Source organism: Aedes albopictus, unplaced genomic scaffold (assembly GCF_035046485.1).
Source record: "Aedes albopictus strain Foshan unplaced genomic scaffold, AalbF5 HiC_scaffold_11, whole genome shotgun sequence".
In the NCBI taxonomy this organism is placed as follows: domain Eukaryota; kingdom Metazoa; phylum Arthropoda; class Insecta; order Diptera; family Culicidae; genus Aedes; species Aedes albopictus.
Window position 1 is genome coordinate 37,526 of NW_026916482.1, and position 8,975 is coordinate 46,500.

The window sequence follows — 8,975 nt, forward strand, 5'->3', positions numbered from 1 at the left end:
GGTATACTTCCGGATTCCTTCCAGGATTCCTGAATTGGGTTCTCTAGGGGTATCCAGATTATTTTATAATCAGATTCTCCGCCCAAAAATTAGTCGAAATCCAAAATTTCATAATTTTTGGAGCCCGGGAACTATTTTTAAAATGCATTTAAAGTTTTTATGGGGAAATTTTTTTGTTCGGGTCGAACTGTCATTTTAACAATTGAACTGTCATTCTATCCACGAAAATTAAAACTGTTTTGTTAATTTAACCATCAAAACAAAGGTATTGAAATCCAATAAAATCACGTTATACTCAGAAAAATGAGCTCTTTCGATTAGGCTATAGAAAATAGCAATATTTTATTCACTAAACAACCCAATTCTAACCGAATTCTCCTGGAGTTTTTCACGGGGGTGCTATTTCTTCCCAGAGTTCCTCTAGTGTTTTGCTCAAAGAAATCTTCGTAGGATTTCTGTGTGGAGTGCAATGCATAATAAGCAACATGTCTTTAGCGTATTTTAGAGTGTTGCCCCCAATCTACTAACGAACCGAAAACAGCCTCTTTCCAAGTAACGCCTAACGCCCTGCTGTCAGCGCGTTGTCAACTAGAACAAGGTTGGCCATGACTTTTCCTCTTTCTTCGGTTGGACGTCGGACACACCGGACGCATCGTTGCTCGCTGCAGCAGACCACCCGTGAGTCAAAGCCGGACTACCATAATTTATCCCGAAAACTCTATAAGAATTTCTGTCGGGATAAATCGTGGAATTTCTTTCGGCATTCCCCATGGAAATTTTACGTGATTCCTTCCGGTGTTCCTTTTGGGACTTCCCCAGAAGATCTTCCTAGAATTTCTGAAATTAGCAAATTTCAGAGTTGCTAAAGGAGTTATTCCTGGGATTTCTACTAAAGTTCTTCCAAGGGTTTCTGAAGGAGTTTTCACGAATTAACTGCAAGAGTTCCTCAAGATATTTCTTTCATTTTTTTTTTCTGTAATATCTTCAAGTAATTGAATTTCTTGAAAGTTTCTCGATGTTCTACTTGAGATTTCTCTCGGAGTATCTTCTGGAACTTCTCTTAGAAGATTCCTTCCAATGTTGGTCATGAGATGTCTCTCAGAGTTTTTTTTTTAATTTACCCTGGACTTTCTCCTAAGATTTTTTTTTGCAGAGTGCCTTCTGGGATTTCCACTGGAGTTATTGCTGATATTTCTCATTGGATTCTTCTCTTGCATTCTTTCAGAGCTAGGCTGTTCCTGGTAGTTGTACCGGATTTCTTGCAGTAATTCACCTGAGATTTTTTTTACAGATTTTCTCAGCATTATTCCCAAAATTCGTCCCGGAATCTTTACCAGAAATTATCCCGAGATTCTCTGGATACTACTTTAGGGATTTCTCCCAAAGTTATTGCAGGGATTCTTCTTCGGGTTTTCCTCAGAATGTCCCCTGAGATAACTTACGAAATACCTTATAGGTAATTTCTGGAGAAATATTCGAGGGAATTCAAATAAAATCTTGCGAGAAACTCCGTAAAGTGTTATTGAAGAAATCTCGACAGGAATTTCAAGAAAAACCTAAAAAAATGAGACATCTCGAAAAAAGTTCTAGGTAATAGTAATCCCGAGAATAAATATTAAGGACATCCAAGGAGGAATTCTGAAAACCTAATGGAATCCTGAAAGCAACTACGGACGAAGTTCCGCGAAGAAAACAAGAGAAATATCGGAAAACTATCGGTTAAAATCCCGACATAAACTATTGGATAGCTATCCCGGAAAACCACTAAAAAAGACAAGGACACTGGCTTCAGCCGGCGGCTGTACCGATTTAATGAAACTTAACACGGAGTGGCTACGGATAAGAAGCTATTCTCGTGAAAAATTTCATCGCTCGGAGCGGGAATCGAAACCTCATCCATCCGGACTCTAACCGCACGGCTACGAGGCTCAACCAATGACATTCTTGAAGAAACTTTGAATAGTTTTGGATGGATCTTCAGGTGGAATCCAGCGAGAATCTCTGGAAGTATATCGGGAAAATTTTAAAGAAATATGTATCGAGACGTACTCACAGCTATCTCGTGGAAGAATTCCAGGAATTTCGCTCAGAAAATTTGAAAAAAGTTTTGAAGAGTATTTTGAAGGGAACTTTCGTATTTTCAGCAGTTTTGTTCTCTTTGTCATGGGGGGGGGGGGGGGGGTTTGAAACCTGTTGGCATCGAATCCTTTTCAACCAAGCTGAATAAATCCCTCATGACGAAGAGGACAAACCTGCCGATGATACCCTAAGTCACCCTTTATAATTTTTAGAAAATTTGGGTTATTTTTTGTATTATAAACATTTGAAATTTCATCTGGAAAAACCTGGAAAACTCAGGGAATTTTATTTTGAGTTATGAGTAGACACCCTGTTTAACCCTTCTTGATTGTCATTAAAAAAAAACGTTCTGGTAGGAATTTCCAAAGAATTTAAAAAAAATACTCGCGGAATTGTTAAGAAAAAACCTCCATAAAATTCCCAACTAAAAATCTGAGAGAACTTCTGCCGAAGTTTTTTTTGTAGAACATTCTCGTAAAAATACTTTCGGGATTCTCACAATTCCACGGATTTAATGCGTCAACCTCACAGAGTATCTCACAAGAATTTTCCAAGAATCACTGAGAAATTCTATCCTACATTCCCTAAGGATTCTGCAGAGGCTCCTACGAGTACTTAACAGAGAATAATACGACGATTTCGCATCCCACGAACAAATCACAGGTGATTCTGTAGAGAATCTTCTAAGAATTACGTAGTATTATGTTGATTTGAAAAAAAAAAAAGACACGGGCAACGTCTTCAGCTCTCGGCTGTACAGACTGTTTTAAACTTAACATTAGACAACGGACAACGGAGCATGCACCAGTGGAAACGGGGAAGAAACTATTCTCACGAAAAGTTTCAACGCCCGAAGCGGGAATCGAACCCTCACCCCATAGCATGGTGCGATTATAAGCTTGGTGACCCTAACCGCACGGCTACGAGGCTCCACAAAGGTAGAGATATCTAGTATGTCTTATAAACCCCCACTGGAAAAGTTCGCTGGAAATTTCCTTGAAATTTCACGAGAATACAGCAGTAAGTCCCACAAAAAGAACACAGAAACACCAATGAAGATTCTGCAGAGAACCTTACTATGATTTCTCAGAGAAAACTCCACAGAGAATCCCACGAGAATATTGCAGACAATCTCATGAAGATTCTGCAGAGAATCCCACAAAGATCATCAGGATTCATCACAGAGATTCACGAGAAGTCTGCATTTGCACGAGAATTCTGGATTCAACGAATCTCACGAGGATCCTGGAGCGAACCTCTCGAAGGTTCCGAAGAGAACACTGCGAGGTCAACGTCAGAAAACGTTGCATAGGCTCTGCAGAGAAACTTACGAGGATTTCATAGGTTGTGCTGGAGATCCTTCGAACAGTCGGAAGGAGAACTTTCGAAGACTGCAGATTCTGCAGATAACTGTTGCAAGAAATCTACAGGGACTGTTTCGGAATTCTGCATAGCATCTTCGACAGCAATTCACAGGATTATTTTGCGGACTCTGATGAAAACGTTTCGATGATTACGCTGAAAATTCATAAGGATTGTCCATTCTAAAGTTTTCAGCAGCTTCTCCAGGATTCCACAGAAAATCTTTCCAGGATTTTGCTGTGAATCCTACAGGAATTCTGCAGAGAATTTGAAAATTCTGCACAGGAACTTGATCAGCTGTTAGCTCTGGCCCAGTACCACCCACCCACTACATTCAAGGGTGCTGGCAGTAAATAGGATTTGTGCAGTGCCTATAATCAAAACACGACAATCAACCGTGAGATGTATACGGTAGTAACAGACAAATTGATTAATGTCGAGTCCTGAAGAAGACCCAACATCTGGATCGAAACGTTGGCGATGAGATAAGAAAATCAACGCTTTTCTTTGATTGAAAGCCAATGAAGTTCGGTAAAAGTTGCATGCTTTACTGAAATTTTCCTGAAAAAAACTTAACGGTTGAGATTTCGGTAAAGCATTACCGCAGGAACCGATTCACCAAATTATTTGAATTCCAGTACTGTCGAGATAAAACTGTTGACTTCCATTTGCGTATCCCAGACATCCAACAGCAATATTATACTTATGACACACATGTGATACAAGAATCACTGAACAATTGCGCTTGAAATGAGTGCCATACTGAAAATTCTCTCAGTTCAAGTCAGTCTCGTTAGAATTTTCTTGACACTGCGTATCGTTGTACAGGAATCACACTCGTATCACATGTCTCTCCGGGGTATTACCAGAAACTACAGGCAAATCACGCGAAAATGAAGACTAAATCCGGTACCCTGACGATGGGAATAAGACAAACTCTCAAAACAATTGCGAATTATCCGGAGATCTCAATTTACAAGCACTTTCCGAGGCAAAATTTGCAATACATACCAGTCGTTTCTCAATTCGTCCGGCCATAATCAAAACAACGGGGAGCAAAAAAACGTGTGACAGTTTCGAGAACGCAGCCGCTTGCACAGCCTGCTACGATCCAGTTAAGGATTTTCCTGGTGGTTGCGCAAGATCAATTCAGTAACAAATTTTGAAAACGACGTATAATCAATGGTGTAGCATTGATTATACGTCGTTTTCACAATTTGTTACTGAATTCGCGACGTTGCTTTTCGGGTGACGCCATTTTTCCAATTTTTCGAAAAATGTACAGCGATAAACAATGCAGTGTAAACAATACACTCTAAACTACTTCAACCCATATTTTGAAGAGAAAATACCCAATGGGAAAATTTCTGTAGGACACCCCTAATTTCGTCAGTCAGTTTCATATTATGTAAGTAATTGACAGCAGCCAAATTCTGAAAACTATGCGATAGCAGCGCCGCCACGATGTTGCTTCTTGCGTTGCCATTCTGAATGATAAATTTATTCTAGACACGGCTTTAAAATTGGAATTGGATGTGCGTTTTCATTACAAAAACTCAGAATTATTAAGGGAGTATCTTATAAATACAACAGAAGTGTTGTAGAATTTTACATTTAAAACACATGGCCAAATGTATTTGAAGTAAACAAACACTCACTGTTGAATTGTTTATTGTTATAAACGAGCGAATGAATATTGTCAAAATGAACGTGTAACTGATTGAACCCATTTTGTCAAATTTTCTGTAAATTTATGTTTCTTCCTACTACTGTTTATGTGACTGTTTCTTGTGATCATATAAACCTAATGATTGCGCCTCAAAACATTGAATGCCCGGACATTGTTGACCGACGACACGACAAACTGGTTTCATTAGGAGTCGTGAGTGCACATAAGTTATCACACAAAGTAACATCTCAACAAAGTAGGCAGTGAGTATGTATTGCTACGGAACACTATAAACACGGAAGATCAGATGTTGATTCATGGCCAACTAGATACGTTCAGATGCGGTTCGTTTGCCGTCTTAGTTGCTGATCAGAGATTGAAAGGAAATGATGAAGCCTCTGCCTAGAAGATTATGATATTAGCAGTCTAACACTGTCAAAATCACGCCAAAACAAATCAAAATTCCCATCTAACTATGATGTAAACAAATCCATCCCCAAGCATTTCGCGCCATTTACGATTCGAAAAACAGAATCCCAAATTTCTTGAAATGCGGCAACCACGCCGCCCGAAAGCATGCCAGATTTTTTCGCAACAGTTGGACGTCAAACGTAACCTTTTGGAGGCTGCGCATACACTAGCTGACAGATATTGTCGGGCCGCCACCAAACCGGACTTCGCACAATCAAGTCGCGACGCGACCCAACTCGCGACGTTTTTAAATCATGTCAAAGGTAGTGCGCATCCTTCCCGTTGTTGTCAGCAACACAGCGCACTAGATGCGAAACAGTTGCGACACTTGTGGACCAATAAAATGGCAATTTTTGATTGAATGTCGGTCTTGATTCCAACCGGATAGACAATAACAGAATGCGGTTGAAACCGAGCAAAAACATCGCGCACCAGACGCCCTCGTTCGAGACTCGGTTCGAGAAAAAAAGAATCCGCGTGTCGCGCACTCATTCATACTCACCCCATCATACCACAACCAAAAAGGCAGCGTCATTTTTTGCTTCCAAAAACCCCAGTTTGAAAGATCGGCGTGCGCGCGCGCGCTAATCAGCTTCGCAGATTGACGGCTGCTGCGGCGCTGCTTGCTGCTGTTATTGTTATTGTTCGGCCGGCACGCCTCCCACTTTTGAAGGGTGCGCGAGACCGAGATCATTAACTGGGGGGGGGGCAACAACAATTGCACTCGTAGTGCACCACCGCCATAAAGTAATCGAGGAGGCGGCCGTCATAGACCTCGCCGAAAACAACGCAGCCAACTACGATCAGCTGGTTCTGATGAATACTCTTCACACTACTTCACACTACTGACAGACGACAGTATCCCCCATCAAAGCGTAGTGCATCGTCAGTGCAGAAAAAAAATAAGAGCCACAAGTGAGAGGTCTTTTCAAGCCGTTACCGCAGATCATCCGATCAACCGATCGAGGGGTCGGCTGAGAAAGTGTACGTAGTGAGGGGTATGATCCAACGGCAAAGGAGGGAATGAATGGAGAAATGGGCGGTCAACCTTGAAACGGGATGGTCAAGCACGATCACTGCACACCTTTTACCTTATTGTTGGAACTCTTCGGAATGATGGTGTGAGTGAGATCAGTTTCATGCGAAATAGTTCAACGAGTTTATCTTGAATTATTATGTTTCACCAGATGTTGGACAAGAGCTGGTTTTCGCATGAATCACGAGAAAATCAACCGATCAATGAAGTCAACTTTTCTGTCACTCACCGCATCAAAACAAATGTGCCACTTTAAATGGAATTTAACATTGTGATAGCAGTCAAATTACGTCCAAACACACAAGGCTACGGTGGCTCTGTCTGTTCCATTCTAACATAGGCAATTTAAGCTATTTTAGTATTTGATTTGGTCTTTGGATGAGAATCATTTTCATTAATGCCAATGTTTTTTTGCATTGTAGGTACGGAAACATCAAAATTCCGAATTCTACAGTTTTGCGTAACAAGCTAAATTTGTCATCTGTAATTGAAAAGCAAACATCAATCATAATTCAAAATACTGACGTATGAAAGGGTGATTTGGCATTAATACGTGAACTTCGTAACGTGGTTATCTGTGGCCCGTATCATATTGCTTTTTTCACTGAAAATTTTCGATGCTTCGTTGAATTTCATGACGAAACTTCCAGCGATGCCTTCCGCGATACAGCAAACTGCTAAGTTCCACACTAACACAGCAAGAAATCTGTCAATATTTACTTAATAGACGTGCATTTTCAGCGAAATGCTCTATTTGCATGAAAACAATTCACTCTCACAACTAACGGGTGACCGCCGTCAAATATCAGCATTACCAACTGTCCGGCGACTGCTGACATGTCTCTGTGTCGCCGAATCTGGCGTTGGGTCTTCGGCGCGGAAACCTAAAGGTGAGAATAAAATTTTGGGGTTTGCGCGCAATACAACATGTGAAAACTATAGGCCTCTGCATTATTTTGATTTTGCGTGGAATTTTGACGTTTCCTGGCCTTGTTGTTTACAAAATTTCTGTAAGAGTGGAAGAGAAGGAGAGAGTTTCATGCAGTGCCCTATACTTTGCAAACCTGGTCAATGGCAGTTTTGTTTACCAATGTTTACCTATGACTAACTTGTTACGGACTATCAGACCAGATGAATCAAAAACGATATCATTAGTTAAGTTCAGATAAGAACTCATTCGATACATTTCGATCACTTTTCTGATCAAATCGACAACGAATTTTCATTAGGGCCTAAAGAAAGGTGCCATTAGACTGTTTGTTATTATGCCAAATATTTGCCATTGAAATCCGACATTTGCACAAGGTTGCTATGATCAAAGAATAAAAATAGAAAGAATGCCCTCTCTTGCCTTGTTCTATGTAAACGTCAAGCGACAAGACAAGTAGCGCTCTCTAAGCGTTTCAAGGTGGAAGCTCTATGTAACAGTGTTCGTGATTTGTCATAAGGGAAGGTGGTGTGCGTATGTTTTGGTATCCGCATACAATCGGTAACGCACACTATCGCATGAAGGTTGAACTTTCATCCGCAAATAGCGCTGCGGTAGTGTCCCCCCAAGCATCAGCGGAGTGGGCATTCTTGATATTCTTATTCTTTGCTATGATTCACGTTGTGTTGGTCATTTGTTGGGCTTGTTTGGCCAAATATTTGTCAAGTCTAATGAACGCATCACTGACATTGTCGATATCTCTTCATCGATCATCTATTTGTGTTATCACAGAATGTGTATTATACGAAACACACGACTAAATATTGCTGTAGAAACAAGAAGAATTATGATTTAGTTTTTTTATCAAGTTATTAGCGAAAGAGATAATCGAAGAAGAGGAATCAATCAAGTCAGTTAGGCTCAAATGAAAAAAGCATTGTCGAAATATCCTAAGGTGTTTTCATTTGCGCACTCACTTCAACCCCGCCAGCAATAATCACAAAAAGTGCAAAAATCTGATTACCGTCGCGACACTTCAACGGGTCAAATTCGTTATAGCTATCGAGTCAGCGTGTCTCCATCAAAACAAAGACAAACTGCTGACAACCCATGGGTCTGACAGAACGATTGTCACGCGGCGTGGTACGGTGCGGCGCGGGGGGTCCACCTCATAAAACAACTCTCAATTCAGTTGTCAGTAGCGCCCCGAATGGAGATAGCGTGTCTGTGTGTCTGGGTACGTACAATGGAACACATTAACTGTCGGTCCGTGACCGATTCCGATACCCGTCCTACACTCCAGGGGAATGCAATTTGCATTTTATGCCAATAACGCGCGAAATTCGGGATCGACGCTCGATTTGACCGATCGTGACCGATTTGGGGTGATATTTTAATTTGATTAGCCCCTTGGCAGTCATCGTCCGCTG